This window comes from Ranitomeya variabilis, chromosome 5 (genome assembly GCF_051348905.1).
Source record: "Ranitomeya variabilis isolate aRanVar5 chromosome 5, aRanVar5.hap1, whole genome shotgun sequence".
In the NCBI taxonomy this organism is placed as follows: Eukaryota; Metazoa; Chordata; class Amphibia; order Anura; family Dendrobatidae; genus Ranitomeya; species Ranitomeya variabilis.
The window spans coordinates 403,643,459-403,669,896 of NC_135236.1; positions in this window are offsets into that span (position 1 = coordinate 403,643,459).

A 26,438-nucleotide genomic window follows, 5' to 3' on the forward strand; every position below is an offset into this window, starting at 1 on the left:
CCAACGAACCTATCCATTACACTAAACAACTGCCCGCTCTCCCCAGTCCCACAAGCTCGCTGCCTTTGGGTAATCCTTGACACTGATCTCTCCTTCAAACCACATATCCAAGCCCTTTCCACTTCCTGCCACCTTCAACTCAAAAATATCTCACGGATCATACATTCCTAAACCAAGAATCTGCAAAAACCCTAGTCCATGCCCTCATCATCTCCCGCCTTGACTACTGCAACCTCCTGCTCTGTGGCCTCCCCTTTAACACTCTTGCACCCCTCCAATCTATTCTAAACTCTGCTGTCCGACTAATCCACCTGTCCCTCCGCTATTCCCCGGCCTCTCCACTGTCAATCCCTTCACTGGCTCCCCATTGCCCAGAGACTCGAAGTACAAAACCCTAGACATGACATACAAAGCCATCCACAACCTGTCTCCTCCATACATCTGTGACCTCGTCTCCTGGTACTTACCTGCATGCAACTGCCGAACCTCACAAGATCTCCTTCTCTACTCCCCTCTTATCTCCTCTTCCTACTCTGGAACTCTCTACTACAACATATCAGGCTCTCGCCTACCATTGCAGTAACCACTGATCGACCAAACCGCTGCATGACCAGCTCTACCCTCACCTATTGAATCCTCACCCATCCCTTGTAGATTGTGAGCCCTCGTGGGCAGGGTCCTCTCTCCTACTGTACCAGTCGTGACTTGTATTGTTTAAGATTATTGTACTTGTTTTCACTATGTATATCCCTCGTCACATGTAAAGCGCCATGGAATAAATGGTGCTATAATAATTAATAATAATAATAATAATAATAATCCATACACCCTTCAAGGCACCAACTGTAGTGCCTCATTCACATATTATGAGCAAAGTGTAGTTGTGGTACTTCTGTATTCATAAAGCTCTGCACACAGTAAAACTCCTATAAAAAATTACAAGCAAAGTAACCCATACACCCTTCAAGGCATCTACTGGAATGGCTCATAAAAAATATAAGAAAGTCATACAGGAGGGTCATACAGTCATCCATAGATCCTTGAAGGCAACAACTGGTGGGCCTCATTAAAATATTTTGAAAGTGTATTTGATGTACTCATAGGCTCATAAAGGCTTTGTACAAAATGCAAAGCCAGAAAAAAATGATAACGAGTCATCCACAAACCCTTGAAGATAACAACTTTTAGACCTCATTAAAATATTTTTGAAAGTGTAGTTGATGTACTCCTACACTCATAAAGGTTTTTCACAAAGTCCGGGCTAATCCAGGCTTTGTTTATTTTTATCAGAGTGAGCCTGTATGGAATACTATTTGAATCCAGAAAAAAATTTTGAATGCTTTTTTGGAGTGCTATATACCATCGAAATACAACACCAAACAAATCATACTTTATGGATGACTAATTGAACCCAGAAAAATTTTGGAATGGAATGTTTTTTGGAATATTATAGTCCACTTAAATTTAAAACAATGCATGAAATATTCCAGAAAACATTTTTAACGCTTTTTTGTAGTGTTATATACACCAAAATGTAAAAAAAGAAAAAGTGATACTCTATGGATGACAAATTCAATCCAACAAAAAATTTTGACTGATTTTTTGGAGTGTTACAATAGGGAAGATATGTATTTCATACACTTCTGAGTTTGCAAGCATTACCACCTACAAATAATGGAGAGTTTTTTAATATTTATTGCAGGTACACTTTGTGAGAGACAGAATCAAAAAATTCAAATCAGAAAATCATATTGTATGATTTCTAAATAATTAAATAGAATTATTGCATGAAATAAGTATTTTACCCTCTACTAACTAGCAAGAATTCTGGCTCTCACAGACCTGTTAAATTTTCAATAAGAAAACTCCTTACCTGTATTAATTGCACCTCTTTGAACTTGTTACTCGCTTAAAGGACAGATGTCCACACACTCAGTCAGTAACACTCTAACCTCTCCACCATGGCCAAGTCCAGAGAGATGTCTAAGAACACCAGGGACAAAATTGTAGACCTGCACAAGGCTGAGATGGGCTACAGGACAATAGGCAAGCAGCTTGGTGAGAAGGCAACAACTTTTGGCACAATTATTAGAAAGTGGAAGAAACAGAAGATGTCAATCTTCCTCAGTGTGGGGCTCTATGCAATATTTCACCTCGTGGGGTAAGTTTGATTCTGAGAAAGGTCAGGAATCAGTGCAGAATTACACAGGAAGACCTGTTCCATGACCTGAAGAGAACTGGGACCACAGTCTCAAACATTACCATTAGTAACACCCTATGCCGTTATGGATTATAAATCTTGCAGGACATGCAAGGCCCCCGTGCTCGTGCCAGCACATGTCCAGGCCCATTTGAAGTTTGCCAATGACCATCTGGATGTTTTAAGATGAGACCAAAATAGAACTTGTGATTGTCATTGTTTACTGGGTTCTCGGGTCAGGTAGTTGCAGGGTTAACTCGGATGGCCTCTTTCTGGGTCCTGGGAGGCTTTTTATAGCCTCACTGTGAGTTCAATCCTTGTCGTTTATACTCTGACCCTTGGCTGAGTGTGTCTGACCCTAGTGTGCCTCTGCTTTGTGCATGTACCATTGTTTGTCTGTTTGGTTTCTGATCTGGTTCTGTCCTTGTTGTGATTCTTGCCTGCCGTTTCTGTACCGTCTGTCACAGGCTGTCCTTGGCACCAGACGTCCAGGCTAGCCTCCTGCGCTGTCAACGGTAAGTGCCCATCAGGTAGCTGATCCTGACAGTTATTTGCTGTTTTGTTTTTTTTAAGATTCTGTTTTTCACAGTATAAATGTACTGTGAGGGGCCGACTCACTCAGTTGTTTGCAGAGGTAAACACATGAATGCCTCTTGTCGTAAATCACTTGGTGGTTTATTAGAGAACAGCATAAACCGTATTAAGGCCCCGTCACACATAGCGATTTACCAACGATCACGACCAGCGATACGACCTGGCCGTGATCGTTGGTAAGTCGCTGTGTGGTCGCTGGGGAGCTGTCACACAGACAGCTCTCTCCAGCGACCAACGATCAGGGGAACGACTTCGGCATCGTTGAAACTGTCTTCAACGATGCCGAAGTCCCCCTGCAGCACCCGGGTAACCAGGGTAAACATCGGGTTACTAAGCGCAGGGCCGTGCTTAGTAACCCGATGTTTACCCTGGTTACCAAAAAAAACAAACAGTACATACTCACCATCTGATGTCCGTCAGGTCCCTTGCCGTCCGTTTCCTGCTCTGACTGAGTGCCGCCGTACAGTGAGAGCAGAGCGCAGCGGTGACGTCACCGCTGTGCTGTACTTTCACTTTCACTTTGCGGCACTCAGTCAGTGTGGGAAGCAGACGGCAAGGGACCTGACGGACATCAGATGGTGAGTATGTACTGTTTGTTTTTTTTTACATTTACGCTGGTAACCAGGGTAAACATCGGGTTACTAAGCGCGGCCCTGCGCTTAGTAACCCGATGTTTACCCTGGTTACCAGTGAAGACATCGCTGGATCGGTGTCACACACACCGATTCAGCGATGTCAGCGGGACCTCAACGACCAAAAAACGGCCCAGGCCATTCCGACACGACCAGCGATCTCGCAGCAGGGGCCGGGTCGCTGGTACGTGTCACACATAGCGAGATCGCTACTGAGGTCGCTGTTGCGTCACAAAACTTGTGACTCAGCAGCGATCTCGCTAGCGATCTCGCTATGTGTGACGGGGCCTTTAGAGTTGAACAAAGTAAACGTGGTTTTTCTGGCCTTATGGCAAAATGAAACAAAGATAAGGTCCAATAGAGTCCTTTTTCCTGCAAGATTCACTCACAGGGAAATCTCAAAGTCCTCAGCTCCTCCTGGAGCCATGTCTGGAGATTTTCCTTTCCAAACACACATTAGAGAAAAAAAACAGTGGCTGAATATCTAACTCCCCAGCCACACCTTTGAGGTGGAGATATGATGAGTAGACATCCCATCCATCTCTTACCTACTCACCAAAAAACCCGGTCCTTATCATGGCTGGTTAATCCCTTCAGCACATAGCATATTGGAGAGAAACTTATATGAGTTTCATGTCATGGAAGAAAGCAATCTTTTTGACAAATATCTCCCCACACATACAGTGCCAGTGACCCTGTCACAGTACCTACTATAAAAATTACAGACCTCTCCATTGTTTGTAGGTGGGAAAACTTGGAAAATCATCAGTGTATCACATACATATTATCCCCACTGTATATACACCAGTGAAATGGGTGTTATATACCACCAAAATGAAAAACAAAACACATACTACTCTATGGATAACAAATTGAATCCAAAAAAAGGTTTGAACGCTTTTTTGCAGTTTTATATACTACGGAAATGTTATGGAAATCACATAATACTCTACGGATGACTAAGTCAATCCAGAAAAAATATTGAACTTTTTTGGAGTGTTATATACCACCCTAAAATAACACAAAGCACATATTACTCTATGAATGACAATATAGTCATTTTTTCCCCCATAATAAAAGAATGTGATCACATGCATCAGCTATACATTTAGCAATAGACTGCAAAGACCCAAGTCCTGCCTAGAGGCTGTATTCTGCTACTCTCCCTGCTACTGTAACTGACCTTAAGCTCAATGCAATGTATCTGATACAAACAGCAAAGCACAAGATTACCCTTTAGAAGACCTGTTAGCATGATGGTTTAGCATGAACACCAGTATCAACACTCTGTTTAGTTAAACTTTGCACACACAGGCCTCGATATCTGCTCTCTCCCTCTAATTGGAACCATCCCTGAGCTGTGCAATGGCATCCGTGAGCTGAGTGCGGTGGCACCAGTCCTTTTATAACATCTGATGAGGTAATGCAACCAGCCAATCACAGTAATGCTACTATGAAGATGGCTACAGCATTATGGTGACTGGCAGGCAATCCCTGCATACTTATTCACTGCCTAACAGGCACCAAACATGCTAGTCGGGGATTAGAGCTTCGTATCTGAGTATTGGCCAAATGCTCGTCGAGTGCTGAGCACCCAGATACTCAAGTTATATATGAGTATCATCGAGCACAGTCTTTCATACCTTGGCCTCACCTGTCCAGGATCTGTGGTATGATCAGACCATGTTCCTGCACTGTCAGACACAGCCATTAAGCCATTACACGGTACACAGCAAGGGCACATTTAAAATATTATTTCAGCGCAGCAACAATTGTTTACGTTATCTGGTTGTGGAGCTTACTTTTATTCCAAGGTCTGTTGATTAAAATGTACTTTATTAGTGAGACAGCCCTTTTAAGGGAAATCAATTGAATATCATCTGGAGCAATTATACTTTAGGCTTGTGTAAAATAGAAATCTAGGTTATACATCTGGTTCAGTTTTCTTTTTCATACATAAGAGATGCTGAACATATTCTCAAACTTGAATAGAGATATCAGTTAGTTATTAAAACAATACATTTAGACTATATTAACCTTTTTACACATTTTTTCTTCTATTTTTTTTTGCATTACACAAGTTTACTCAAAGACAAAACATTTCACCTTGAATACCTCAATGAGATATCAATAAAAAGTCAGAAAGTCAGTGGGATTTCAGCAATTCAAGCCGAAAAGGAGCTTTGACTGGATTTATTGATTTTCAGATGGATTTAGTAAATCTGCTGTGAAGTACTTCAAGCTCTGAATAAGATTTCACTGGTATTTAAATTGAAATGAATTTCTTTTTTTACCATAAAAATGGATTTGCATCAGATTGAGGAGAAACCTGTCACAGCAGTTTTTTACTGTTCTATTGTAACTCAAATATCAGATGAAAATATATTCATCAAATTATATAACTTGTGTAATTTCAACCACTTAAAACTTTTTTTGTAGTGCAAGAAATGTAGTGCAAACAATTCATGAGTCTCCTACAACAATTGATTAAGCAAAGGACATTGACATCCAATTATCATGCCAGGACCATTCATAGAAGGTACATTTTGCACCTTTATCCTAGTAATACAGATACCTGAAAAGTTTTTGTTGCATCACATATTCTCCAACAAGGAATGATGACATAATTAGGGAACTTATTTTAATATTTTTGGCAGACAATTTAATCTTATTTTTTTTAATGCAGCCAACACAACGGTTGTTACCTCGGCTCCCATTGCTCAACCTTCTGCCGCCGGGTCGCTTGCTCTCCCCGCTGCGTCCTCTTCTCTCCCCGCTGCATCCTCTTCTCTCCGGGGCTCTGTGCTGGCATCCCGGCGTGCGTCCTCTCTTCGCTCGGGTGCGCGCTCCTGTGGCTTGCGCAGGCGCACTAAGGTCTGACCGCGCGCGCTCTCTCACTCTCTTCCCTTCCTGCGTGACCTGACCCGGCAGTACTCCTGGTCTATCGGTGTCCGGAGTCAGGTATTTCAGGCCCTCCTTCCTTAGTGGAGGCGCCTGATTATCGAGTTTCTTTATCATAGTTAGGTCACATAGTTTCTCCTGTGCTTCTCCAGACATTTTCTATTTAACCCCTTGTTCTCTTTTGTCTTCCCTCAGTTCCTGCTCCCGTGTTCCTTCGTTCCAGTGTCCTCCGTTCCTCAGTCCAGTTTTCATCTCCACTTCTGTTTCCTCCCACAGTTCCTGTTTCCATGTTCCTCCGTTCCTGTGTCCTCCGTTCCTCAGTCCGGTACTCAGCTCCCCTTCTGTGTCTTCCCTCAGGTTTCTTACTCTACTGGTCCTCAGCTCCCATTCCTCTCTCCCTGGTTTTCCCTCTTCTCCTTTCCTCTTGTTATTTCTCCCCGGTTCTCCCTTTTTCCTGTTCTTTGAGCCGATCCCTGGTCCTGGCCTCCGTGGTTCTTGAGGTCCCTGTGCTTGCCTCCTAACAGTCCCTGTATAGGGGTTGGTCCCATTCTGGAGTGCTCGCTCGGGGGAGGTTCGGTTCCACAGTCCAGTGGGTCCACTCCTTGTACCCTTTTCCTTTGGCGTAACAACGGTTCTGAGGCCCATTGTACAAAGGGGAACCATATACTGAACTGTTTCTCCTGCTTCCTGATCCAGTAGTAGCATTCTCTGCAGTTCCCGCTAGGGGTGAGATGTTTACAGCTTACTTACATTCTGTACTATCAGTAAAGTACAATATTGACTGAGCTTCGCTTTGTACTTATATAGGTTTTCTGGTATGAACGCATCGAAAAAAAATGTGTCACATGAATGTATTTAAAAAGATAATCCACTACTGTAAAATAAAAAAGGTTAAAGCTACAACTTTATATGATCCATGGTAAAATTAAGTCATCATAATGCGCGTCTGGGTCACAATTAGTGTTGAGCGATACCGTCCGATACTTGAAAGTATCGGTATCGGAAAGTATCGGCCGATACCGGCAAAGTATCGGATCTAATCCGATACCGATACCTGATACCAATACAAGTCAATGGGACTCAAGTATCGGACGGTATCCCTGATGGTTCCCAGGGTCTGAAGGAGAGGAAACTCTCCTTCAGGCCCTGGGATCCATATTAATGTGTAAAATAAAGAATTAAAATTGTTTGCTTAAAATGCGCGCGTTTACTGCCTTCCGTGACGTCACGGCTTCTGATTGGTCGCGTGCCGCCCATGTGACCGCGACGCGACCAATCACAACAAGCCGTGACGTAATTTTCAGGTCCTGAATGCCTAGAATTAGGCATTCAGGACCTGAAAATTACGTCACGGCTTGTGATTGGTCGCATCGCGTCACATGGGCGGCACGCGACCAATCACAAGCCGTGACGTAATTTTCAGGTCCTGAATGCCTAGAAGGAAGGCAGTAAACGCGCGCATTTTAAGCAAACAAGGCTGCCGGTTTCCTCGGTAAGGTGTAGGCTGCGTCGGAGAGGTGAGTATAGCAATATTTTTTATTTTAATTCTTTATTTTACACATTATATCGATCCCGATACCGATTCCCGATACAACAAAAGTATCGGATCTCGGTATCGGAATTCCGATACCGCTAAGTATCGGCCGATACCCGATACTTGCGGTATCGGAATGCTCAACACTAGTCACAATAAAATTTTACTTCCTAGTGAATACAGGGCAGAACAGTTCCAGGTTAAGTTGCTATGCCTTGAAAATTTGGTACTTTATGCATTTGTTACATTGAAAAAACGGCTGAGGCCAAATGTTTGAAGCCTCTGTGCAACTTTTTCTGATATTTTTCAACCGTATCAGAAAATGTTAGCTGGGTTTCAGACTCGCATAGTGTTAACAAACTTAGAATTCAATTATATAAAATGTAAATTTAAGTAGTTAATGCAATGTAAAGTAGATAGGCCAAAATATTTCACAATACAAACTGCGTACATTATCGAATAGATCTCTGACTTGATGAGGATGATGTATTTACTATGAAAACACAATGTTAGAATAGATGTATAATTTTTTTCTGGAGTATCGTTTCTCCTTATGGAGAGTGACATACCATCTCTGGCTTGTCAAGGTAAGGAGGCTTATTTGCCGTACAATGCTCCTCTGGGAAATTAAATATGCAAATTGCCTCTTCTGAGAAAAAGAGGTCTTAACTCTATAGCGCCACCTGTTGGAAGTAGCGATCCTACAAGTCACAATCAACCCTCTAACGAGTCGTGCAATATGACTTAGGATAAAGGCCAAATCAGTATCTCAATTCGCAGACACGGTGTTTCGGGCTGTTGGCCCTCGTCAGTGCGAAGCAGGAGAACTGATTTGGCTAGGTGAGAGGCTCTGGACTGGGGTCTAAGGGGTATCGTTTCTCCTTATGGAGAGTGACATACCATCTCTGGCTTGTCAAGGTAAGGAGGCTTATTTGCCGTACAATGCTCCTCTGGGAAATTAAATATGCAAATTGCCTCATCTGAGAAAAAGAGGACTTAACTCTATAGCGCCACCTGTTGGAAGTAGCGATCCTACAAGTCACAATCAACCCTCTAACAAGTCGTGCAATATGACTTAGGATAAAAGCCAAATCAGTATCTCAATTCACAGACACGGTGTTTCGGGCTGTTGGCTGTTGTGAATTCCGCTCTTGGGCTCCCTTCGGTGGTTGTAAGTGGCATTTTTGCGAGTTCTGCTCTTGGGCTCCCTCCGGTGGTTTTAAGTGGTACTGCTGCTCCTTGGATTTAGTAGTCAGCAGCTGCTTCCACTGATTATCTTTCTGGCTCGACTATTTAGCCTGGTTCTATCCTTCAGCCTGTGCCAGTTGTCAATGGTTCCTGGTTGGATTCACATCTCTGCTTGGATTTCCCTGATATTCTGACCAGTTCAGCAAAGATAAGTCCTTGCTTTGTTCTTTTGCAGTCCACTTGTTGTTGACTTAATCTTTCTGCACTTTCTATGTTTTTTCTAGTCCAGCTTGTCAGTATGGATTTATTCAGTTAAGCTGGAAGCTCTGGGAAGCAGATTTACCCTCCACACCTTTAGTCAGGTGTGGAGATTTTTGTAAACTCTGTGGTGGATTTTTCTAGTTTTAAATACTGTCCGCACAGTATTCTTTCCTGTTCTATTTATCTAGTTAGACTGGCCTCCTTTGCTACATCCTGGTTTCATTCTGCGTATGTCATTTCCCTCTCTACTCACATTCAAAATTTGTGGGGGGCTGTCCTACTCTTTGGGGATTTTCTCTGAGGCAAGATAGGTTTCCTGATTCTATCTTTAGGGGTAGTTAGTCCTCCGGCTGTGATGAGGTGTCTAGGGAGTGTCAGGAACATCCTACGGCTACTTCTAGTGTTGTGTTAAGCTCAGGAACTGCGGTCAGTACATGTACCACCTCCTCCAGAGCACGTCCCATGTTGCTCCTAAACCACCAGCTCATAACAGTACAACTGGCCAGAAATGAATTAAATGCATCTCAAAAGAAGGAAAAGGAAGTTCTGAGCCATTTTTTTTTCTGCAGTCTGTTTTGTCTTTTTTTTCCTCTTAATCTCTGGGTGGTTCAGGATTTTGGCGCTGGCATGGATGTTCAGGGTTTGTTTTCTCATGGGGATCAACTTGCTGCAAGAGTACAGAGTATCCAAGATTATGTTGTCCAGACTCCGTCTTTAGAGCCTAGAATTCCAACCCCTGATTTGTTTTTTTGGGACAGATCCAAGTTTTTGAACTTTAAAAATAACTGCAAATTGTTTTTTGCCTTGAAACCCTGTTCCTCTGGTGATTCCATTCAGCAGGTTAAAATTGTCATCTCTCTGCTGCGTGGTGACCCTCAGGACTGGGCATTCTCCCTTGAATCAGGGGATCCGGCATTGCTTAATGTAGACGCATTTTTTCAAGCGCTCGGATTATTGTATGACGAACCTAATTCTGTGGATCATGCAAAAAAGACCTTGTTGGCCCTGTGTCGGGGTCAGGAAGCGGCAGAAGTATACTGCCAGAAATTTAAAAAATGGTCTGTGCTCACTAAATGGAATGAGGAGGCTCTGGCAGCAATTTTCAGAAAGTGTCTTTCTGAAGCCCTTAAAGATGTTATGGTGGGGTTCCCCACGCCTGCTGGTTTGAGCGAATCTATGTCTCTAGCCATTCAGATTGATCGGCACCTGCGCGAGCGCAAAATTGTGCACCATATGGCAGTGTCCTCTGAGCAGAGTCCTGAGCCTATGCAATGTGATAGGATTTTGACTAGAGCAGAATGGCAGGGATTCAGATGCCAGAATAGGCTGTGTTTTTACTGTGGTGATTCTGCTCATGTTATTTCTGATTGCCCTAAGCGTACTAAGAGAGTCGCTAGGTCTGTTACCATCAGTACTGTACAGCCTTAATTTCTCTTATCTGTGACCTTGATTTGCTCATTATCGTCCTTTTCTGTCATGGCATTTGTGGATTCAGGCGCTGCCCTGAACTTGATGGACTTGGAATTCGCCAGGCGCTGTGGTTTTTCCTTGCAGCCTTTGCAGAGCCCTATTCCTTTGAGGGGCATTGATGCTACGCCGTTGGCCAAGGATAAACCTCAGTATTGGACTCAGCTGACCATGTGCATGGCTCCAGCACATCAGGAAGATTGCCGTTTTCTGGTGTTGCATAATTTGCATGATGTTGTTGTACTGGGTTTTCCATGGTTACAGGGACATAATCGTGTGCTGGATTGGAAATCTATGTCTGTGACTAGTTGGGGTTGTCAAGGGGTACATAGTGACGTTCCATTGATGTCAATTTCCTCTTCCCCCTCTTCTGAAGTTCCTGAGTTTTTGTCGGATTTCCAGGATGTATTTGATGAGCCCAAGTCCAGTTCCCTTCCTCCACATAGGGACTGTGATTGTGCTATTAACTTGATTCCTGGCTGTAAGTTCCCTAAGGGCTGACTTTTCAATCTGTCTGTGCCAGAGCATGCGGAGTTATGTTAAGGAGTCTTTAGAGAAGGGGCATATTCGGCCGTCTTCGTCACCATTGGGAGCGGGATTCTTTTTTGTTGCCAAGAAGGATGGCTCCTTGATACCCTGTATTGATTATCGCCTTCTTAATAAGATCACGGTCAAATTCCAATACCCTTTACCTTTGCTTTCTGATTTGTTTGCTCGGATCAAGGGGGCTAGTTGTTTTACTAAGATTGACCTTCGAGGGGCATATAATCTTGTTCGAATTAAACAGGGTGACGAATGGAAAACTGCATTTAATACGCCCGAAGGCCATTTTGAATACCTTGTGATGCCTTTCGGGCTCTCTAATGCTCCTTCTGTATTTCAGTCCTTCGTGCATGATATTTTCCGCAATTATCTTGATAAATTCATGATTGTGTATTTGGATGATATTTTGATTTTTTCCGATGATTGGGAGTCTCATGTGAAGCAGGTCAGGATGGTATTCCAGATCCTTCATGATAATGCTTTATTTGTGAAGGGGTCTAAGTGCCTATTTGGAGTTCAGAAGGTCTCTTTTTTGGGTTTTATTTTTTCTCCCTCGTCTATAGAAATGGATCCTGTTAAGGTCCAAGACATTCATGACTGGATTCAACCCACATCTGTGAAGAGTCTTCAGAAATTTTTGGGCTTTGCTAATTTTTATCGCCGTTTCATTGTCAACTTTTCCAGTGTGGTTAAGCCCCTGACCGATTTGACGAAGAAAGGTGCTGATGTGACGAATTGGTCCTCTGCGGCTGTTGAGGCCTTTCAGGAGCTTAAACGCCGATTTGCTTCTGCCCCTGTGTTGCATCAGCCGGATGTTTCTCTTCCTTTTCAGGTTGAGGTTGACGCTTCTGAGATTGGGGCAGGGGCCGTTTTGTCTCAGAGGAGTTCTGATGGTTCTTTGATGAAACCGTGTGCCTTTTTTTCCAGAAAGTTTTCGCCTGCGGAGCGCAATTATGATGTCGGCAATCGGGAGTTGTTGGCCATGAAGTGGGCATTTGAGGAGTGGTGACATTGGCTTGAGGGAGCCAAGCACCGCGTTGTGGTCTTGACCGATCATAAGAATCTGATTTACCTCGAGTCGGCCAAGCGGCTGAACCCTAGACAGGCTCGATGGTCCCTGTTTTTCTCCCGTTTTGATTTTGTGGTCTCGTATCTTCCGGGATCTAAGAATGTTAAGGCTGATGCCCTCTCTAGGAGTTTTTTGCCTGATTCTCCTGGAGTCCTTGAGCCGGTTGGCATTCTTAAGGAAGGGGTGATTCTTTCTACCATCTCCCCTGATTTACGGCGGGTGCTTCAGGAATTTCAGGCTGATAAACCTGACCGCTGTCCTGTGGGGAAGCTGTTTGTTCCTGATAGCTGGACAAGTAAGGTAATTTCTGAGGTTCATTGTTCGGTGTTGGCTGGTCATCCTGGGATTTTTGGTACCAGAGATTTGGTTTCTAGGTCCTTTTGGTGGCCTTCCTTGTCGCGGGATGTGCGTTCTTTTGTGCAGTCCTGTGGGACTTGTGCCTGGGCCAAGCCTTGCTGTTCCCGCGCTAGTGGGTTGCTTTTGCCTTTGCCGGTCCCTGGGAGGCCCTGGACGCATATTTCCATGGATTTTTTTTTCGGATCTTCCTGTTTCCCAGAAGATGTCTGTTATCTGGGTGGTTTGTGACCGGTTCTCTAAAATGGTCCATTTGGTACCTTTGCCTAAATTGCCTTCCTCCACTGACTTGGTTCCATTGTTTTTTCAGCATGTGGTTCGTTTGCATGGCATTCCGGAGAATATTGTGTCTGACAGAGGTTCCCAGTTTGTTTCTAGGTTTTGGCGGGCCTTTTGTGCTAGGATGGGCATTGATTTGTCTTTTTCTTCGGCATTTCATCCTCAGACAAATGGCCAAACTGAGCGAACTAATCAGACCTTGGAAACCTATTTGAGATGCTTTGTGTCTGCTGACCAGGATGATTGGGTGGCTTTCTTGCCGTTGGCCGAGTTTGCCCTTAATAATCGGGCTAGTTCGGCTACTTTGGTTTCGCCTTTCTTTTGTAATTTTTGTTTTCATCCTCGTTTTTCTTCAGGGCAAGTTGAGTCGTCTGATTGTCCTGGTGTGGATTCTGTAATGGACAGGTTACAGCAGATTTGACTCATGTGGTAGACAATTTGACGTTGTCTCAGGAAAAGGCTCAACGTTTTGCTAACCGCCGTCGGTCTGTTGGTCCCCGGCTTCGGGTGGGGGATTTAGTCTGGTTATCTTCTCGTCATGTTCCTATGAAGGTTTCTTCCCCTAAGTTCAAGCCTCGGTTTATTGGTCCTTATAAGATTTCTGAGATTATCAATCCGGTATCTTTTCGTTTGGCCCTTCCAGCCTCTCTTGCCATCCATAATGTTTTCCATAGATCTTTGTTGCGGAGAAATGTGGTGCCCGTTGTTCCCTCTGTTGATCCTCCTGACCCGGTGTTGGTTGATGGGGAGTTGGAATATGTGGTGGAGAAAATTTTGGATTCTCGTTTTTCGAGGCGGAGGCTTCAGTATCTTGTCAAGTGGAAGGGTTATGGCCAGGAGGATAATTCTTGGGTTGTTGCCTCCGATGTCCATGCCGCCGATTTGGTTCGTGCTTTTCACTTGGCTCGTCCTGATTTGCCTGGGGGCTCTGGTGAGGGTTCGGTGGTGACCCCTCCTCAAGGGGGGGTACTGTTGTGAATTCCGCTCTTGGGCTCCCTCCGGTGGTTGTAAGTGGCATTTTTGCGAGTTCTGCTCTTGGGCTCCCTCCGGTGGTTTTAAGTGGTACTGCTGCTCCTTGGATTTAGTAGTCAGCAGCTGCTTCCACTGATTATCTTTCTGGCTCGACTATTTAGCCTGGTTCTATCCTTCAGCCTGTGCCAGTTGTCAATGGTTCCTGGTTGGATTCACATCTCTGCTTGGATTTCCCTGATATTCTGACCAGTTAAGCAAAGATAAGTCCTTGCTTTGTTCTTTTGCAGTCCACTTGTTGTGGACTTAATCTTTCTGCACTTTCTATGTTTTTTCTAGTCCAGCTTGTCAGTATGGATTTATGCAGTTAAGCTGGAAGCTCTGGGAAGCAGATTTACCCTCCACACCTTTAGTCAGGTGTGGAGATTTTTGTAAACTCTGTGGTGGTGTTTTCTAGTTTTTAATACTGTCCGCACAGTATTCTTTCCTGTTCTATTTATCTAGTTAGACTGGCCTCCTTTGCTACATCCTGGTTTAATTCTGCGTATTTGTGGGGGCTGTCCTACCCTTTGGGGATTTTCTCTGAGGCAAGATAGCTTTCCTGATTCTATCTTTAGGGGTAGTTAGTCCTCCGACTGTGACGAGGTGTCTAGGGAGTGACAGGAACATCCCACGGCTACTTCTAGTGTTGTGTTAAGCTCAGGAACTGCGGTCAGTACAGGTACCACCTCCTCCAGAGCACGTCCCATGTTGCTCCTAAACCACCAGCTCATAACAGTTGGCCCTCGTCAGTGCGAAGCATGAGAACTGATTTGGCTAGGTGAGAGGCTCTGGACTGGGGTCTAAGGGGTATCGTTTCTCCTTATGGAGAGTGACATACCATCTCTGGCTTGTCAAGGTAAGGAGGCTTATTTGCCATACAATGCTCCTCTGGGAAATTAAATATGCAAATTGCCTCTTCTGAGAAAAAGAGGACTTAACTCTATAGCGCTAGCTGTTGGAAGTAGCGATCCTACAAGTCACAATCAACCCTCTAACGAGTCGTGCAATATGACTTAGGATAAAAGCCAAATCAGTATCTCAATTCGCAGACACGGTGTTTCAGGCTGTTGGCCCTCGTCAGTGCGAAGCATGAGAACTGATTTGGCTAGGTGAGAGGCTCTGGACTGGGGTCTAAGGGGTATCGTTTCTCCTTATGGAGAGTGACATACCATCTCTGGCTTGTGAAGGTAAGGAGGTTTATTTGCCGTGCAATGCTCCTCTGGGAAATTAAATATGCAAATTGCCTCTTCTGAGAAAAAGAGGACTTAACTCTATAGCGCCACCTGTTGGAAGTAGCGATCCTACAAGTCACAATCAACCCTCTAACGAGTCGTGCAATATGACTTAGGATAAAAGCCAAATCAGTATCTCAATTCGCAGACACGGTGTTTCAGGCTGTTGGCCCTCATCAGTGCGAAGCATGAGAACTGATTTGGCTAGGTGAGAGGCTCTGGACTGGGGTCTAAGGGGTATCGTTTCTCCTTATGGAGAATGACATACCATCTCTGGCTTGTCAAGGTAAGGAGGCTTATTTGCCGTACAATGCTCCTCTGGGAAATTAAATATGCAAATTGCCTCTTCTGAGAAAAAGAGGACTTAACTCTATAGCACCACCTGTTGGAAGTAGCGATCCTACAAGTCACAATCAGCCCTCTAATGAGTCGTGCAATATGACTTAGGATAAAAGCCAAATCAGTATCTCAATTCGCAGACACGGTGTTTCGGGCTCTCTTGAGAAGGTGTGTCCAAACTTTTGGTCTGTACTGTGTATATATATATATATATATATATATATATATATATATATATATATACAGTACAGACCAAAAGTTTGGACACACATTCTCAAGAGTGTGCAAAGCAGTAATCAAAGCAAAAGGTGGATACTTTGAAGAACCTAGAATATAAGACATAATTTCAGTTGTTTCACACTTTTTTGTTAAGTATATAATTCCACATGTGTTAATTCATAGTTTTGATGCCTTCAGTGTGAAGGGGTTCATATTTGTGGGGTTGATGTCATCTTTGTATTGTCAGGTGACTTCAAGCCCACAGCTTAGTAAGGAGATGCGTCTATAAGACACCAATCCATTTGTAATCATATAGTTGTATTATAAATAAAGACACTGCCAGAATAAAGGCTTTTTTTCAAATAAAACAAAACACGCTGTTACATTTTTATTTAAAAATATCAAACAAAGTTATACTCACCTAGCACCCATTCCATTGATTTCCTTGGCTCCTGTAATAAAACAAAAATAAAAACAACAATATACCTTACCTGTCTGACGTTCTGCCCCACGCTGTTATCCATGTCTGGAGGATAAAAAGTTTTCAACCTGGACGGGGCCAAGATGCGACCGCTAAGGCTGAGAACCACTGGGGAATGAGCTGCTGTGAGCGCAGCATCAGTGACTATATCAGTGACTAGCAGGTTACTGCCGGTCACTGAGGCTGCGTTCCCAGCCAGACTGAACAGCAGTGACCCCAGTAGTATCCCTGCTAGCACAGTGAGAGAGTCTCTCGGTGCAGCGCTAAACTCAGAGAGTTCATTGCAGTTCACTGTGAGAAATTTCTCACAGTGAACTGCGGTGAACTCTCTAAGCTCAGCGCTGTATCATGAGACTTTAAATAAATAAATAATTTTTAAAAGTTACCTGGGTTCCCCTGTTTTTATAACAAGCCAGGCAAAACTCACAGTTGGGGGCTGCAGCCCTCAGCTGTCAGCATTAGCAAGGCTGGTTAAGAATAATAGAGGGGTCCCCACGTCATGTGGCGTCCCCCCCACGTTTGACAACCAGCCAAGCTAAAGCCGACAGCTGGGGGCTGGTATTCTCAGGCTGGTAAGGGGCCATGGATATTGATCTCTCTAGCCTAAAAATAGCAGCCCGCAGCCACCCAGCAAAGGTGCATCTATTAGATGCAGCAATTTTGGCGCTTTGCCTGGCTCTTCCCACTTGCCCTGTAGCGGTGGCAAGTGGGAAAATATTTGTGGGGTTGATGTCACCTTTGTGTTGTCAGGTAACCTCAAGCCCTTGAATTAGTAATGAAGAAGCATCTATAAGATGTATATCCATTACTAGTCCTGTAGTTATATTGTAAATAAATACACAGCCAGAAAAAATAGTCTTTTAATTGAAAGAATGACACAGACTCCTTTAATGATTCTAAATTAAACCATACTCACATCAACGCTCATTCCATTGAATCCCTTGTCTCCTGTGATAAAACAAAAATAAAAAACAACAATATCCCTCACATGTCCGATGTTCTGTCCCCGTAATCCATGTCTGGGGGATAAACAGTTTTCAACCTGTGTTGCCAAGACCATTCAGACTGAGAATCACTGATGAGTGAGCTGCTGCAAGCGCAGCATCAATGACTTGCGGTGACATCATCTAGGTTACTACCGGTCCCTGAGGCTGTGTTCCAAGCCAGGCAAATTAACTGCAATCACGTCAGTGAATTCAATGCTCACACAGTGAGAAAGTCTCATGAGCAGAGTTGAGTTCACTGCAGTTTACCTGGAAAATTTCACTGCGGTGAATTGGAACTGCGATGAACTCGCCTCTGCACCATGAGACTTTTTCACTGTGCTTGCAGTGATCTCATGGAAGGGAGGTAACCAAAGTTCATTTGCCCGGCTGGGAACGCAGCCTCAGGGACCTTCGGTAACCTTGATGACATCACCACTGGTCACTGATGCTGTGCTTGCAGCAGTTCATTCATTAGTGGCTCTCAGCCTGGACAGTTGCATTTTGGCACCATCCAGGTTGATAACTGCTTATCCCCAGACATAGATTACAGCATGGGACAGAATGTCGGACACGTGAATATTGTTGCTTTTTTATTTTTGTTTTATTGGAGGAGATGAGGGATTCAATGGAATGGGTGTTAGGTAAGTATAACTGTGTTTGTTATTTTTAAATAAAAATGAATAAGCGTGTTTTGTTTTATTTCCAATAAAAGACTTTATTCTGATTGTGCCTTTATTTACCATACAACTATAGGATTAGTAATGGAATGGATAGGTGTCTAAAAGACACCAAAGGCAAAGACCGGAGGTAAACTTTACACCTCAGATCATAGCTGCAGGCTCACGCTGTCATTTGACAACATGCAAACCGTGGATCTCAGTCAGGCAGTAAAATCTTCAGCGGTGCACATGCACATGACAGTGGTGAAGTCTGTGTTCAGTGTCTGTGCCCGAACAGTAGGTGTTGGGAACGGATGCCAAACTTTACTTTTCGGGTTCTCAAATCTCTATATATAAAAATTCAAAAAGGCATAGAAAAAATGTACATATAAGAAAAATGTGGATTTCTCTGGAATAAAACACCAAATTGCAGATATGAAAGTATGATTTTAATCAGATTCCTATGACCTACATGTCCATATAGATGGCTTGGGAAGGTTAATCCTACTGACAGATTCTCTTTAATTGGTCCTAAGATGTTAGTAGTAGATCATTTAAATCCTGCAAGTTATGCCCTTCAGGGATCTGAATGAGATATGAGGAATTTGAATGTCATCAAGTTAAAACTAGGGATGAGCAAACCTGAACTGTAAACTTTGGGGGCTGTACTTGACACCTATGTATGCCATGTTTTGGCATAGGTGGTTTTCCTTTATTGGATGCTGCCCTTCCCGTGGTTGTTCCTTCCCGGTGAAAGACCTGGCTATTCATTACTGCTCAATTTTGGATGCCTAGAAATGTTTTGTTGAAAGGCTGCAGAGCAGCCAATCAACAAACTTTTAGGCTGTGGGTGATTCCAGAGCTATCGCAGCAATACCAAATATTGGCATGGCTGTGATTCGCAGGACGTTATGTGTTCTTTCTTAGGGCAGAGTACCACTACATGAACAGTGAGGCCACAAGATGTTGAAAAGGAATTAAATTGGATGGATGAGAATGTCTGTATTCCTCCGCATTATCTTCCACCAGGTTCACTGAAGAAAGTGCAGAGTTGACACCTGAGGACCATGGTCATCAGTCTTCCACCTCACCCCCTTGCAAATCAGCAAAACAGTCTGAGCCATGGCATGCAGCAGACTCTTCTGCTTTTTGTTGAGTCTACTGGCTTGAGTTTCATGGCCTGTCCACCTGGCATTGCTCCCGAAGAGGAAGAGACTGATTGCACTGATGTCCCACCACTTGTTAGGTTGAAAGATGAGTACATGGGAGGGCTAGTGCACATAGCTGTGTGCCACTGTATCACATGTCAGAAGATGAAGCAAACAATTGCAAACTGCAGTGTCTTTCTGAATTGTGCAGACCAGTAAGAAGGTCAGGGGTGGGAAGAGGGTGAAAGATGATGCAGGGGATGATGAGGTGATAGACTTCACATGGAGGGGAGGCTATCCTAGTGAGGTGCAGAGTTCAGAGGAAGAGAGAAGCGAAGGTGGCCTTGCTGTCCCAGCAACACAGCAAAAGAGGGAGCAGGGTGCAAAGGCAAAGCGGGTGGCCCATAGCAAGTACGTCTGCTGCTACTGCATACTGCACCTCTGAAATCAGCACACCAAAGTCAGTTAAAAAGAGCTCCCTGGCATGGAATTCTTCAGGGAAAGTGCTGACAATAAGCGATGGGTTGTTTGCACGCTATGCTATCAGAGACTGTAGCGAGGCATAAATCTTCTGAAACTCAGCATCACCTGCATGATGAGGCATCTGTATACCACTCACAAGGGGCAGTGGAGTACACACTTTAAAAAGCATGACAAATCTGAGCCTCCTCCTGTTTCCCCTTATGCTGCAGTGTCAGCCTCTTCCTTCCACTCACGATCAACAGGACCACCTGGCTGCCCACAAAGAGAGAATGTGACAGCACCACCACCACTTGTGTCATCATGCATCTCCACCCAGTCCAATGGAACTGTTCAGCTTTATATCCCCGAAATCCTCAATAGAAATAGGAGATACCCCCCTAGTCACCCGCGAACCATGGTCCTAAATGAGAGCATTTCAAAATTACTGACCTTTGAAATACTAACTTTCCAGCTGGTAGACAGATGGATAGACTGATAGTTTAAAAGAAACTGATGGCCGTGACTGTCCCACAGTACATTCTTCCCAGCCACCACTACTTTTCCAGATGTGTCATCCCTGCCCTGCACACACATGGTGTGGACAGAATAAGGTGTACACTGCGTAACGCCATCAGTTTCAAGGTCCATATAACTACCGATGCGTGGACCGTAAGTGCTGGGACAGAGGCGGAAGGCATTCTATCCCATTTCTTACAAACACTGAGGAGATTGCTGGACATTTCATTATCAAAGATTCCTCCTCCTGCTACTGTGCTTCCTCGACTGCCTCCTGGTCTGGTCAGCTCCTGGGCACTCGGGTGTCACAAGAGTGTGGCTGGGGGGGATGCAGAGTGCCCAAACGAGGACAGCTTGTCATTGACTCTAGGCAGCCTGGCACACATGAGCCAATACATGCTGCAGTGCCTGCACAATAACTACTGGGTTGTCCGTATTGTTAAGAGTGCAGATTACTGGGTGGCCACCCTGATAGAGACCTGCTGCAAGAACAATGTATCATCTTTAATTCCATCACTGGAGTGAGATCACAAAATGTGTGAATATAAGCACATGCTGGTAGAGAAACTGCTGATGGCTTTCCCACATGACAGCAGAAGCTCAGTGGAAGAGCAAGGCAGAGGCAGATGAGGAAGTCGCCATCGCAGCCACGGTTAGCATGGCGAAAATGCGGCAAAACTTTATGAACACTGTCATGATCTCTGCAGGCAGAGATCATAGCAAGCCTATAGAGGGACAAGCTCTCGGAAGATGGAACTATACTGACCATGAACTAAGCCTGCCGCGCAACTAGAAATAGCCAGGTAGCATTTCCTATTTATCGCTAGATGCCCAGCTCTGGCCTAAGACCTAAATAGCTAGCAGAGGGAAATATAAGACCTGGCTCACCTCTAGAGAAATATTTCCAAAGAAGACAGTAGCCCCCCACATATAATGACGGTGAGTTCAGATGAAACAACAAACGCAGCAGGAAAATAGTCTTAGCAAATTTGAGGTCCGCTTACTAGATAGCAGAAGACAGATAGTATACTTTCATGGTCAGCAGAAAAACACTAACAAAACACCATCCAGAGATTACCTTAAACTCTGGCATTAACTCATAACGCCAGAGTAGCAATCCCTGATCAACGAGAGCTTTCCAGACACAGTAACAAAACTTCAGCTGTGAACTGGAACAAATAGGCAAAACAAAACAAGGACAAAAGTCCAACTTATCTAGTAGTAGTCTAGAAGCAGGAACAAGCACTGAGAGGCATCAGATAACATTGTTGACCGGCAAGAAACCACCAGAGAAATGAGCTTAAATAGCGACACCCACTACTGATGGAACCAGGTGAAACAGGAAAGAGGATGACAAGTCCAATTCCACAAGCGGCCACCGGGGGAGCCCAGAATCCAAATTCACAACAGTACCCCCCCCTCAAGGAGGGGGCACCGAACCCTCACCAGATCCACCAGGGCGACCAGGATGAGCCCTATGGAAGGCACGAACAAGATCAGAAGCATGAACATCAGATGCATTGACCCAAGAATTATCCTCCTGGCCGTAACCCTTCCAGTTAACCAGATACTGGAGTTTCCGTCTGGAAACACGAGAGTCCAAAATTTTCTCCACAACGTACTCCAACTCACCCTCAACCAACACCGGAGCAGGAGGCTCAACTGAAGGTACAACAGGTACCTCATACCTGCGCAATAACGACCGATGAAAAACGTTATGAATGGAAAAGGACGCAGGGAGGTCCAAACGGAAAGAAACAGGATTAAGAATCTCCAATATTCTATAAGGGCCGATGAACCGAGGTTTAAACTTAGGAGAAGAGACCCTCATAGGGACAAAACGAGAAGACAACCACACTAAATCTCCAACACAAAGCCGAGAACCAACACGACGATGACGGTTGGCAAAACGCTGAGTCTTCTCCTGGGACAACTTCAAATTGTCCATAACCTGCCCCCAGATGTGATGTAATCTCTCCACCACCGCATCCACTCCAGGACAATCCGAGGATTCCACCTGACCGGAGGAAAATCGAGGGTGAAACCCCGAATTACAGAAAAACGGGGACACCAAGGTGGAAGAACTGGCCCGATTATTGAGGGCGAACTCTGCCAATGGCAAAAAAGCAACCCAATCATCCTGGTCAGCAGAGACAAAACACCTCAGATATGTCTCAAGGGTCTGATTAGTCCGCTCGGTCTGGCCATTAGTCTGAGGGTGAAAAGCAGATGAAAAAGACAAATCTATGCCCATCCTAGCACAGAATGCCCGCCAAAATCTAGACACAAATTGGGTACCTCTGTCAGAAACAATATTCTCAGGAATACCGTGCAATCGGACAACATTCTGAAAAAACAGAGGAACCAACTCAGAAGAAGAAGGCAACTTGGGCAGAGGAACCAAATGGACCATTTTAGAGAAACGGTCACAGACCACCCAGATGACAGACATCTTCTGGGAAACAGGCAGATCTGAAATAAAATCCATCGAGATGTGTGTCCAAGGCCTCTTAGGAATAGGCAAGGGCAACAGCAGTCCGCTAGCCCGAGAACTACAAGACTTGGCCCGAGCACAAACGTCACATGACTGCACAAAGACTCGCACATCTCGTGACAGGGAAGGCCACCAGAAGGATCTTGCCACCAAATCCCTGGTACCAAAAATTCCGGGATGACCTGCCAATGCAGAAGAATGTACCTCAGAGATGACTCTGCTGGTCCAATCATCCGGAACAAACAGTCTATCAGGCGGACAACGATCCGGTCTATCCGCCTGAAACTCTTGCAAGGACCGCCGCAGATCAGGAGAAACGGCCGACAAAATTACTCCCTCCCTAAGGATACCTGTGGGTTCAGAATTACCAGGAGAGTCCGGGTCAAAACTCCTAGAAAGGGCATCTGCCTTAACATTCTTAGAACCCGGTAGGTATGACACCACAAAATTAAAGCGAGAAAAAAATAAAGACCAGCGCGCCTGTCTAGGATTCAGGCGTCTGGCAGTCTCAAGATAAATCAAATTTTTGTGGTCAGTCAATACCACCACCTGATGCCTAGCCCCCTCGAGCCAATGGCGCCACTCCTCAAACGCCCACTTCATGGCCAAAAGCTCCCGATTCCCAACATCATAATTCCGCTCTGCGGGCGAAAATTTGCGAGAAAAGAAGGCACAAGGCCTAATGACGGAGCAGTCGGAACCTTTCTGCGACAACACTGCCCCAGCTCCGATCTCCGAAGCGTCAACCTCAACCTGAAAAGGCAGATTCACATCAGGCTGACGCAACACAGGGGCAGAGGCAAAACGGCGCTTAAGCTCCTGAAAGGCCTCTACAGCATGAGGGGACCAATTAGCAACATCAGCGCCTTGTCTGGTCAAATCAGTCAGTGGTTTAACGACATCCGAAAAACCAGCAATAAATCGGCGGTAAAAGTTGGCAAAGCCCAAAAATCTCTGAAGACCCTTAAGAGAGGAGGGCTGAGTCCAGTCACAAATAGCTTGCACCTTGACGAGATCCATCTCAATGGAAGAGGGAGAAAAAATATACCCCAAAAAGGAAATTTTCTGGACCCCAAAAACGCACTTAGACCCCTTCACACATAAAGAATTAGACCGCAGAACCTGAAAAACTCTCCTGACCTGCTGGACATGAGAGTCCCAGTCATCAGAAAAAATCAGAATATCATCCAGATATATTATCATAAATTTATCCAGAAAATCGCGGAAAATATCATGCATAAAAGACTGGAAAACTGAAGGGGCATTAGAAAGACCAAAAGGCATGACCAAATACTCAAAGTGGCCCTCGGGCGTATTAAATGCGGTCTTCCACTCATCCCCCTGCCTGATCCGCACCAAATTATACGCCCCACGAAGATCAATTTTAGAGAACCACTTAGCACCCTCTATACGAGCAAACAAATCAGTAAGCAATGGCAATGGGTATTGATACTTAACAGTGATCTTATTCAGAAGCCGATAATCAATACATGGTCTCAAAGAGCCGTCTTTTTTTGAGACAAAGAAAAACCCAGCTCCCAAGGGAGAAGAAGATGGACGAATATGTCCCTTTTCCAAAGACTCCTTTATATATTCCCGCATAGCAGCATGTTCCGGCACAGACAAATTAAACAAACGACCCTTTGGATATTTACAACCCGGTATCAAATCTATGGCACAATCGCACTCACGGTGCGGAGGTAACGACCCAAGCTTGGGTTCGTCAAAGACGTCTTGATAATCAGAGAGGAACTCAGGGACTTCAGAGGGAATGGACGACGAAATAGAAACCAAAGGTACGTCCCCATGAATACCCTTACATCCCCAGCTCAACACAGACATTGCTCTCCAGTCCAAGACTGGGTTGTGAGACTGCAACCATGGCAATCCCAGTACCAAATCGTCATGTAAATTATACAGCACCAGGAAACGAATAATCTCCTGGTGATCCGGATTGATACGCATGGTTACTTGTGTCCAGTATTGTGGTTTATTATTAGCCAATGGGGTGGAGTCAATCCCCTTCAGAGGAATAAGAGTCTCCAAAGGCTCTAAATCAAAACCACAACGATTGGCAAAGGACCAATCCATAAGACTCAGAGCGGCGCCAGAGTCAACATAGGCGTCCGTGGCAATGGATGACAAAGAGCAAATCAGGGTTACAGACAAAATAAACTTAGACTGAATGGTGCCAATGGAAACAGACTTATCAAGCTTCTTTGTACGCCTAGAGCATGCCGATATAACATGAGTAGAATCCCCACAATAGAAACACAATCCATTCTTCCGTCTAAAATTCTGTCGCTCGCTCCTGGACAGAATTCTATCACACTGCATACTTTCTGGCGTCTTTTCCATAGACACCGCCAGATGGTGCACCGGTTTGCGCTCCCGCAGACGCCTATCAATCTGAATAGCCATTGTCATGGACTCATTCAGACCTGCAGGCAAAGGGAACCCCACCATAACATCCTTAATGGCATCAGAGAGACCTTCTCTGAAAGTTGCCGCCAAGGCGCACTCATTCCACTGAGTAAGCACAGACCATTTACGGAATTTTTGGCAGAAAACTTCAGCTTCGTCTTGCCCCTGAGATAGTGCCATCAAAGTTTTTTCTGCCTGAAGTTCCAAATGAGGTTCCTCATAAAGCAAGCCCAAGGCCAGAAAAAACGCATCCACATCGCGTAACGCAGGATCCCCTGCTGGCAATGAGAAGGCCCAATCTTGAGGGTCTCCCTTGAGCAAGGAAATCACAATCCTAACCTGCTGAGCAGGGTCTCCAGCTGAACGAGACTTCAGGGACAAATAAAGCTTACAATTATTTCGGAAATTCTGGAAGCTAGCTCTATTCCCTGTGAAGAACTCCGGCAAAGGAATTCTCGGCTCAGATACCGGAGCATGTACCACAAAATCTTGTAAATTTTGTACTTTCGTGATGAGATTATTCAAACCCGCAGTTACACTCTGGAGATCCATTATTGTCAGGTGCACACAGAGCATACAGAGATTAGGAGGAGAGAGAGAAAAAAGACTGCAGCAAGGCAGACTGGAGGAAAAAAAAAAAAAAAAATTCCAGCAGACTTCTTATAACTCTCCTTTCTCAACCTGGGTCTTTAACACTTTATAGGCCGGTCAAACTGTCATGATCTCTGCAGGCAGAGATCATAGCAAGCCTATAGAGGGACAAGCTCTCGGAAGATGGAACTATACTGACCATGAACTAAGCCTGCCGCGCAACTAGAAATAGCCAGGTAGCATTTCCTATTTATCGCTAGATGCCCAGCTCTGGCCTAAGACCTAAATAGCTAGCAGAGGGAAATATAAGACCTGGCTCACCTCTAGAGAAATATTTCCAAAGAAGACAGTAGCCCCCCACATATAATGACGGTGAGTTCAGATGAAACAACAAACGCAGCAGGAAAATAGTCTTAGCAAATTTGAGGTCCGCTTACTAGATAGCAGAAGACAGATAGTATACTTTCATGGTCAGCAGAAAAACACTAACAAAACACCATCCAGAGATTACCTTAAACTCTGGCATTAACTCATAACGCCAGAGTAGCAATCCCTGATCAACGAGAGCTTTCCAGACACAGTAACAAAACTTCAGCTGTGAACTGGAACAAATAGGCAAAACAAAACAAGGACAAAAGTCCAACTTATCTAGTAGTAGTCTAGAAGCAGGAACAAGCACTGAGAGGCATCAGATAACATTGTTGACCGGCAAGAAACCACCAGAGAAATGAGCTTAAATAGCGACACCCACTACTGATGGAACCAGGTGAAACAGGAAAGAGGATGACAAGTCCAATTCCACAAGCGGCCACCGGGGGAGCCCAGAATCCAAATTCACAACAGAACACGCCACA